The sequence below is a fragment of the Nuphar pumila genome, chromosome 9 (assembly GCF_984573655.1).
Source record: "Nuphar pumila chromosome 9, dmNupPumi1.hap1.1, whole genome shotgun sequence".
Classification (NCBI taxonomy): Eukaryota; Viridiplantae; Streptophyta; class Magnoliopsida; order Nymphaeales; family Nymphaeaceae; genus Nuphar; species Nuphar pumila.
Genome location: NC_143257.1, coordinates 2,172,571 through 2,184,258, shown reverse-complemented (window position 1 = coordinate 2,184,258; position 11,688 = coordinate 2,172,571).

The window sequence follows — 11,688 nt, the reverse complement described above, 5'->3', positions numbered from 1 at the left end:
CAGTCACTTCACCATAGGGATGGCAATGGACTTGGGGAAAACATGGCCCCGCCCTGCCTCGAGTCTTAGTCATGGGCAAACTGATCAACCAATCAATCATGTGGGACACATGTAGACGTGGACTGGGTCCAATCTAGTGAATGAAGAAATAAAATATCCAAGTTGACAAGTTCTTTAATCTAAAAATGCGTCAGAAATTGGGACACATGTTGACGTGGACTGACCCAATGTAATATGCAAAAAATTCATTTTTAATGACTCACTCATGCATATAACTTTTCACATGCCAACCTTTCACATTCCTATTCCTATGCACCAAGGGGTGGACCCTTCGTGTAATAATCTTTTACATCTTTCATGACATTTATTACACATTTAATAAATTAACATGCAATCCACATATAATTATTTAAATACCAACTTTATTCATAAAATCTACCTCAAACACAACAAGAAGACAAAATTATTCTTTGACTAAGTCTCCCTTTAGTGTGTGCTTGCAAATCAACCACAGGAAGGCTTGATCAACAACCTTCTCAAAGTCAATAACTAGGGGCGGGCAATGGGCCAGTCTTGGGCCTATAAATTAGAACCAAACTCGGCCCAAATTGATCTTTTGGCCCAGCCTGCAGTCCAGCTCAACCTGTATATGTATAGGTCTGACAAAATTAGGCTCATGAATCTAGTGGGCAGGGCAAGAGCTGGGGTTTGCGTTACTCAATTTGTGGACTTTCTTCGATGCCAAGTCTCATTTTCTAGATCCTTAACTCACAAGGTGGAGCGAGAATGGAAGAGGCATAAATAAGATCAAGACTTGAGGGCATGATGCAGGAGCGAAGCGACACACATCCTGATCTATACGATCTTAATCCATGACAGTTTTCTATTGTTGTAATGAATATTGAATCTCAATAATTGACCCATGTCCCTTTTAGTGGTTTAGTACAATTATGATATCTTTCTTAATTAGTGTTTATCAATAAAAGGTGGATTGAGTCTGCTAAGACTAAAATTCTTTCCCTATAAATAGGGGAAAGATCTAGGGTGACATTGGAGAGTTGATTTGAGATTGAATTTTGTATTTTCAGTTATTTTAACTTTTTTTTTAATTTCTATAATTTCCTTGAGTTTCTCACATTTTCCTACTTTTTTTAGCGTAAGAGTAGCTTAAGGTAGATTTTCTCGTAAATCGAGACCTAATATATATATATATATATATATATATATATATATATATATATATATATATATATATATATATATGAGTGGGTGTAATGTCGAACATGCTGGGTGTCAGCGCATCCACGTGTATCTTTTTCCATGTTTTACACTTTTAGTGGTGGTCTAAAAGTCTAAAAAATATAAAAAAAAAGTCTGCATTCGCCGAACACTAAATATGGCATTTTGGGTGTATGACGCCATGCTTTCTCTCTCTTTATATATATATATATACTGAACACATTAGGCCATCTTTTGTCGTTCTGCCCAGCTAGGGCTCCTAGTTTGAAGTATTTTATTATAGATATGAATCGTTAGATATGTTTAGCATGCTCAATTTAGTGGGAATTAACTGTTAGATCATATTTTTTTGATGAAAAAATGTATTTTTATGACCCGAGCAAAATTGATGCCTACATAACCCTTGATTTGGGATCACTGAGATTCTGGTAATCCAAAAGCCGGTTCATACCAAACAAAATCTATAGATCACATTTATGGTGTTAGATGTGAGAAAAATACTGAAAACTAGGATTTTTGAAAGTACCTAATGGGGCAGAACGACGAACAAGGCAGAACCAGCGCTTTACTCTGTGTGTGTATATTTATACATAATCACTGGAATATGAGAACTAGAAATATGAGAACTAATGTGTGAACCACTATTTTCATGGATTTTTTTGTTCTTTTCTCTTGAATCTAATTGTAGAGTATGATCTACATAATTGGTTTTATAAGAACCCGCTCTTGAATTATCCAATTTTGATAATTGCTTATACATGATTTTTTAAGGTTTTAAAATCAACAGCTCATAATCTTTATAAATATTCAAGCATTCAAAAATCACATTTTTCCATCAAAAATACATCCAATGGTTGATTCCTAACAAATTCAACATGCCAAGCACATCCACATGATTGGATTTGCAAAAGAAGTATTCAAAATACCCATATTTCTAATTCTCAAATTCTAGTTTTCATATTTAAGTTCTCATATTCTAGTTATGATATATATATATATTTGGTTGATAAACATATTGGATTTCCCATATATATATATATATATATATATATATATATATATATATATATATATATATATATATATATATATATATATATATATATATATATATATATATATATATATATATATATGGGAAACTCCAATATGTTTATCAACCAAATATATTTGCTGGTATGAATCAAGATTTTCATAGATTTTTTTGCACATTTAACCTGGTAGATGCATTCGGTGTGGTTCATTTGTTAGTAATCGATTGTTGGATTATCGTAATCGAATCAAGAAATACAATTTTTTATGCTTGAATATTTATGAAAATTCTAAGCCATTAATTTTTAACCCTTAACATATCCTTCTTAGACATGGAAATTGGATGATCCAAGAGTCTATTTCTATAAAAATGAAGCTTCTAGATCACATTAAATTTTCAAAAAAACAAAAAAATTGTTCTAAAAATCTTGGTTCATACGGGTAATCAAATTTGGTTGATAAACATATTTTAGTTACCCACCCCTACATATATATTCTAGGATACAGGTTGCTCTTATCCAAATGCAAGTTGGAACCGGACCAGTGGACAAGCTATGTAGGGCTCGGATTGGGCACGTGCCCACCTTGACCCAATTAAAAAATCATTTTGTTGAGTCCACTCCATTATTATTCATGCATTCCAAAAATTTGTAAAAACGTCCTTGTGGGTGTCACTTTATTATTAGCAGACCTAGTGACAAAGGGAAAATATCTAAGGATTATATCATTAAGGAGTTGTGGAATGATAATGTGGCTATCATTATCAACCTCAAGTCATCATCTAAGGACAATTGAATTGGTCAATGAACTCTGCTCATTCTCTTCGAGACTTATCCTTTTGGCATGAATAGAGGCCCCCGTAATCCTGTCTGTCTCTCATCTATAGTGAATAGAGGCCCCGGTAATCCTTTTTGTCTCCCTTTATTGTGCTGGCGCAAGATCCCTGACTTGATGGTTTTGTTGTTTCAAAAGAAAATCTTTCTAAATGTTCACTTGTAAATAATTAGAACTTGACGAGGATTATAGTGGATCGATAAATTGTTTTAGTTGCTTTTTATATGTATTTTTTATGTGTACTTTATTTTTTTTACACAGGAAATACAAATTGTGTCACGAGAATTTTTTTCCTCGATATTTATGTTTTAATTTTTTTTTATTTTTTTATTGTTTGCGACGGATATTATCCGTCACTATTTACTATGAGCATCCAATTTAGCGACGAATTAAGGACGAATATTTATACATCGCAAAAGTAAATCGGCCAATGTTTTTGCGACAAATTTTAATCCGTCGCCAAACAAAATCTTTGCATATTAGCGATGACCTTGCGACGAATCATGGTATTCACTAACTCATCGCAAATTAGTGACAGAACTTGCGATAAATAGTTTCTATCACTAATTAGCGACTAGAATTTTGCAATGAAAGTTATCCGTCGCTAAGCTGACGCTAATCCGTCGCTAAACTGTTTAGCAACGAATTGAGGTCGTCGTTAATCCACACATTTCTTGTAGTGCATAGATTTTCTCGTAAATCAAGACCTCCTCATATATATATATATATATATATATATATATATATATATATATATATATATATATATATATATATATATATATATATATATATATATATATAATGAGTGGGTGTAATGTCGAACGTGCTGGGTGTCAGTGCGTCCACATGCACTACAAGAAATCTGAGGATTAGCGACGACTTAAATTCATCGCTAAGCTGATGCTAATCCGTCGCTAAACAATTTAGCGACATATTAGCATCGACGTAGCGACGGATAGCTTCCATCACAATATTATAGTCGCTAATTAGCGACGAAAACTATCTGTCGCAAATTTTGATGAATTCGCGAATGCCATGATTCATCGCATGGCCGTCGTCAATATATGAAGATTTTGGTTTTACGATGGATTAAACTTCGTCGCTAATTTTGTCACTATTGTAGTGACGAACGTAGCGATGAATTTTAATCTGTCGCAAACACGTTGGTCGATTCACATTTGCAATGGATTAATATTTGTCCTTAATCCATCGCTGAATTGGACGCCGATAGTAAATAGCGACAGAAAATATCCGTCGCAAACAAGAAAAAAATTTTAAAAAATTGTTTAAAACATAAATATCGAGAAAAAATTCTCGTGATACAATTTATATTTCCTGAACAATTTATATTTCCTGTGTATAAAAAAACAAAATACAAAAAAAAATACACATAAAGAAAAACTAAAACCATTTATCGATCCACTATAATTTCGCCAAGTTCTACTTATTTATAAGTGAACATTTACATTTTTGAAACAACAAGAAGGTATAACAAATTCAACACATGAATCTAATCATCGCCAAGATTATGTGCGTCATCTTCTTCATTGTCTTGATCTGCCCCTTCAGCTCCTCTACGCTGATTATCTCCAGCAACCGACAAGAGAAAAGAAAATGTTAGTATTGATAAACAAAATATAATGAAATAAATTATATGTAATGCACCTAAGTTAAGGCAATCAAAGTAACATGAAATCTAACGACATGCAACAAATCACATGAAACTTTCATACCTGAGAGGCACCTGCAGACGAACTTCCCCTATCCCAAAAAAAAAGTGCATAACTCAACGGACAACATCGAAAATTTCTTCATATAAATAGTCATGCATTGTGTCCTTAATGAGCTGGCGTACACCATCCCAAGAATTAGGCGGGTCAGTCGGATGCTTGGAGCTGATGCTGACTGGAGAACTTTGTGAGCCGTGACTGGAGGAAGCAACGACTGGTGATGTGTTCATATTACTCTCAAACCCAAATACGCGACCCTTTTTGGGTTCACCTGTTGCAGTCACCCATGCTGTAGGATCAAATGATGGATGCTGAGTAAAGTCATCGCCATATCGCTTACCATCTATTGCTCATATGATTCCTACAAAGTAATGATTACAGTATGAATTAATAATTAATAATTATAATGTTTATGATAACTTATATATTACAATGATTATTAATATAATAAATACATACCATTGTTGTTCTCGTCTTCTCTGATACGAACTCTCCAGTGGTCTTATGTTTATGTGTTTCAACAAACACATCCTTGTATGGCATAATGCCTCATTTTTTTGCTTCCTGCGAAGTTAAATGATAAAAGAATTATTTAACAAGTTTGCAACAATACTTATAAAATTGACAATATATTTTGATGAGTTACTATTTTCTTCAGGTGGCTCCCAAAAGTCCAAGATCCACCTGTGTGTAGATGAGCATCATACATTTTTGCTCGGTTTTGTGCAGCCTTCGCTGAGCGGTTTCAAAATTCATGCCCCACCCACTTGTCACACATTGCATCCTAAACATCTGACCTGATAGTAGGAGTGGGTGTGGCAAAACCTGACACGACCCGCCAACCCGACCTGCTTCTTAGGCAGATTCAGATTTGGCTTAAACGGGTTCATTTCATAAATGGGTCGATCCGCCTAACCCGTTTATTAAACGAGTCAGGTTCGTGTTAGGGGTATGCCAACCCGCCAACCCGGCTGACCCGTTTAATAAACGGGTTAAGGGGGTGGGTCAACCTGTTTACCCGAACCTGACCCACCAACTCGTTTACCAGACCCCAACCCACCCGCCAACCCGACCCGCCAACCCGTTTACCCGACCCAACCCGTTTATTAAATGGGTTAACCGTGTCATGTCGGGTTACCCGTTTAATAAATGGGTCGGGTTAGTGTTTGCCATAGCCGACCCGTTTAATAAATGGGTCAGGTTCGTGTTGAGGTATGCTGACCCGCCAACCCGTCGACCCACCAACCCGACCCGATTGCCACCCCTAAGTAGGTGGTCCATGGCCCTTCCACTGCAGTGGATCAACTATCCCACCAGATGCTTTTCTTGTTGCAGTCTTCATATTGTGCATCATGTCTGCAAATCGATTGGTATCCACCTTCTGCCATACCTTCCATGCATTATGTTCCTCCATCATAGTCGCAAAGCGATTTAAAGCCTACAAATATTTTTAAAAAGTTAGTAGACATGACTATAACAAAAAATTAAATATGAAACACATTAACTATGAGAAATGATTGTATACTGTGAATGAGGATCACAATCTGTCTAACACCTCTTTCAGGTACTCTTTCCATTGAGCGACCGGTCCTGGTAGATGTTGAAGTAGTGAATTCCTAATATCTCGTATTACTTTTTGTGGCTCAAACTTCGCGCTGCACATAAATTGATACACATTAACTATTAATATACAATATTTATAAGATAAGTAATAAGTGAAAATAAAATACTTACGGTCGATTATCGATATACACTATTTGAATGAGTCTTCTTGTGTCAGACTGAGAAGTCCCTACATCCTGCATTGGCTCGTAACTTATATAAACAGCTGGTATAGGTGGTTCATGTACAAGCGAAACATCATCTGTAGAAAAATGCATTATAAATTCTCAGAATGCGTATTTAAACTAATCAAGTATATAATTAGTTAAATGATATACCTATCAAAGCAGCTCGTGAAGATGAAGGCTGAGATTGGCTACCACTGGGTGATCGACTACTGTAACCTCCATGAACCATATTTTAACAAATAAAAAATGTCATGCAATACATTCAAATAATTCAAATCATTCACATCAAGTATTGCAATACATTCAAATCATTCAAACACGTTACAATACATTCAAATCATAACTCTATACGTATCGAAGATATATAAGCAAATAATAAAAAATGTCATGCAATACATTCAAATCATTGCAACACATTTCAATACATTCAAATCATTCACATCAAGTATTGCAATACATTCAAATCATTCAAACACGTTATAATACATTCAAATCATAACTCTATACGTATCGAAGATACATAATCAAAGAATAAAAAATATCATGCAATACATTCAAACATTGCAATATCTACAAATCATTCAAATTATTGCAATACATTTCAATATATTCAAATAATTCAAATCATTCACATCAAGTATTGCAATACATTCAAGTCATTCAAACACGTTACAATACATTCAAATCATAACTCTATACGTATCGAAGATATATAATCAAAGAATAAAAAATGTCATGCAATACACATTGCAATACCTTCAAATCATTCAAATCAATGCAATATATTTTAATACATTCAAATAATTCAAATCATTCACATCAACTATTGCAATACATCTAAATCATTCAAACAAGTTACAATAAATTCAAATCATAACTCTATACGTATCGAAGATACATAATCAAAGAATAAAAAATGTCAAGCAATAGAGGTTTGTATTACAAGATTTTGCTCACTAGCTCGAGAATTCTTCCTCATCACTTATTTGACTTTCATATTATTCTTCTTCCTCCTCTTCTTCATCTTCTTTTTCTTCTTCTTCTTCATTGTCTGCCCATCCACTTGGTATATCATTTGGATCACATTCTTTCATGAATATTCCATCGACCAATAGAGATATGACATGCATACCATGCACGATATCGTGACCATAAGAGAAGTCATATATATCATCTGATTGATAGTAATCACTCTCTTCAGTTAACTTGTCTTCTTGTAACTGATCATACTCAGGGTATAGTTTAGACTTTACTTTGCAAACTGCCCACCATTCATTTCTATCTGACTTCTTTGTACTCAGATATGAGGTATAGTAAATTTGTTGAGCTTGCGAGGCTAATATGAATGGTTCCTATGTTCCAAACCTTGATTTATGATTCACCTCCACAATGCCTGAGGCTTTGTCGACTCTTGTTGCAGCTGAATCAAACCAATGACACTTGAATAAAGTTACCTTATTATTTATGCCTAAGTAAGTCAACTTCATTATTTCCTCTATAACACCGTAGTAATCATGTTCATTTTCACCGTAGTTGCTACCCTTGACACGCACGCCACTATTCATCGTTGATTTGTTTAGACCGTAGTCTTTTGTATAGAATCGATAACCATTTACGATGTACCCATTGTAACATTGCACAACTTTGGTCGAGCCTTTTTGTAAATCACATATTCCTTGATCTTTAACATCACCATGGCGGACCTACAAATATAAACAATGATTGTGATCATGACCAATTAAGTAACTTATTATTGTTTACATGGAGACAATTTATGTCATCGTCCTTACCAACACTTTCAACCATTCCATAAACTTAGTTTCATGTTCTTTTTGTACTTCTGCATCAGTGAGATGTGAAAATTCTCTTCACAACTCCAGATCAAATCGTCTGCACTTAACAAATACTTATATTATCAAACCATGTATGCACGTATAGAACATAAAAGGATTTAGATTTGTGTTGCGTCTACATATACTTACTCGATATATGGGTCGATCACTGAGCAATTAAAAAGGATATAGATTTGTGCTGTGTCTTGCTCTTGATCTGCCAAGAGTCTTGATCAGCAATTGCCAAATGCATGCCCAAGTGGCTGAAATATCGACAGTTTGTCAGCTACAGTAAATTGTTCTCCATCATCGTTACGAGGTGGGCATGTGTAACATGTTGGAATGTAAGGTTCAAAGTACATAGATGAGAAATTTGAAATCACTTCTAAAGTGTACGCCTCACAAATAGAGCCCTCTACTCTTACTTTATTCTGAACCTTTTTTTTATGTCAAACATGCATCTGTCAAAAATAAACATCTCGGATTAAATTAAATTTCTCAATAGCATTGAGGAGACAAATATAAGAAAACATATACCTTTCAAATGGGTACATCCACCGATATTGCACAACACCACCAACCCTTAGTCCATATGGCAAATATATGATCAAATATTTCATAACATCGAAAAATGCTGGCAGAAATATCTTTTCTAGCTGACAAATAGTAATGACGACAGAATCCTCGAGATTCTTTACCTCAGATACTATGACTTCCAATGTACACAATGTTCTACAAAATCTACTCAACTCAGATAATACCCCTCATATAGGTTTGTCTAACATATCATGAAATGCTAGGGATATCAATCGTTGCATAAAGATATGACAATCATGGCTCTTTAATCCATATAACTGTCCCTCATCGATCTTCACAGCCCGAACAATGTTAAAGACGTATTCATCTGAAAATCTCAACTGTCTCAACCATTGACATACTTGCTTTATTTGATCTGGTCCAAGCACGTACCTTGCCTTTGATTTCAGTACTTTAGCATTATACTCTTTGAGTTTCAATTCTGTTCTTTTACATATTACTTTTAAATATATACGGGCCTTCGGATTATCCTTCGTTTTTCCTTTAACATTCATTACTGTATTGAACACATTATCAAACACATTTTTCTTCACATACATCACATACACATTATGTCGTATCAATAAGGTCAGCCAATATGGTAGTTCCCAAAATATAGATTTTTTGTCCAATTGTGATCCTTCCCAAATCCAAGAAAGAGCGTCGGACTACGGGCATCTGTTAATACATCTGAAAAGTATCGTAATCTTCTTAAAATCTCTATGCCAGACAATCTTGTGGGCGAACCTTTCATTTCAGTTGTGCCTGCTCGAAACACATTCCTTTATCATCGGAACATATAGTCGCTGGGTAGAAATCGACGAGGATACTCAAACCAGCACGACTTCCTTCCATGCGTCAATCTTAAAGATTTTGTATCCTCCATGCAGTACGGACCTGCCAACCTCTCATGTGTGCTCCAACCAGATAACATATCATATGCAAGGAAGTCACTGATTGTCCATAGAACAACAACCTTCATATTAAAAATTTGTTTTTTGTGGGCATCGTACGTGATAACACCGTCATCCCACAATGCTTTTAGGTCATCAATCAATGACCTTAAATATACATCAAGATTTTGGCCAGGTGAGGTCAGACCAGGGATCAATAGAGACAATAAAAGATTTTGACGCTTCATATACAAGCTTGATGGAAGGTTGTATGAAGTTACAAATACTGGCCAACATGAGTATGGAGTTGATCTACCCCCAAATGGATTAAATCCATCTGTACATAGACTTGGCCTAACATTTCTCACTTTCATTGCGAAGTTCTGATGAGTACGATCAAAGTGCTTCCAAGTTTTTGCGTCAACAGAATGCGTGATCTTGTCTTCAATATATCGAACTTTATTTGCATGCCATCTCATGTGTTTAGCTATCCTCGAAGACATATACAATCATTGCAATCTAGGAGTGATAGGAAAGTAGCAGAGCAACTTATATGAAACTTATTTTGATCTCGCGTTATCATTGCCTCTTGTCTTTAGCTTGAACTGAGGATGCCCACATGACGGGCATGATCTGTTGTTTTTCTGATCTTTGAAATACAACATGCAGTGATTTAGATAAGCATTTATCTTTTGATACCCTATACCTAGAGTGTTGACCATAACCTTCACACGATAGAAATTTTGTGACAATTTCTCATCTTTGAGTAACATACTCTTCACAATAGAGCACAAACAATCAAAACATGATTGACTCAAATTATACTCGAACTTCAAATTTAGTAGTTGAAGAACTACAGACATGATAGTGTGACTCTCGCAACCATTCTAAAGTGGCTCATCAACATCTCTAAGTAAATCATAAAATCTACTAGCTGCATCATTTGGTGCATCTTCCTCTATAGCAGTTGTTACATCACTAAGACCCATAGCAGAACTCAATTTTGTTCCTACGACATCAAATATCAAATCTATATATGGATTATCGTGCACCACATCCACCCGTGCGTCAAAATTGTTCCTAAATTCTTCACCATGAAACATCCAATTCTAATAATCACTCACAAAACCCTTTCTGTATAGGTGATGTCTAACGCCATGAGGTTCTACGAATCAATTATTCTTATAAATTTTGCAGAGACACCTAATTCGACCTGTGAGATCTGGTGTACTGACACTTTCTATTGTAAATTCAATAAAACTTTCAACACCATCCATATATTCAAGCGATACCTCATTGTCAACTATTTTACGGTACATCCATTCACGGTTTGTAATCATTTTGTCGTATGATGTTACGAATAGTATCCTAACCAGTAACAAGAGAATCATCAGAATGCTATGATGAAGAAAATATCAAATTTATCATGCAATATATGATGTATGTTATATATTTGATATATATTACACACACACACACACATATATATATATGTATGTATAGTGTTATACAATTACAAAAACTATGATGCATGCATTGATAACTTAATATTTTCATGTACAAACTATTCATAACACGATACATTCATTTGAAGCATGTTTTCATAATACAATTTCACATGAAAGTCATAATCAAATTGAAAGTAACTTCATGCAAGCATGAATACAATCACATCAAACATTGCAATACATCCAAATCATTCATATCAAACATATACCTACAACAAACACACTCCAATATCCCGCTAACTACTACCATG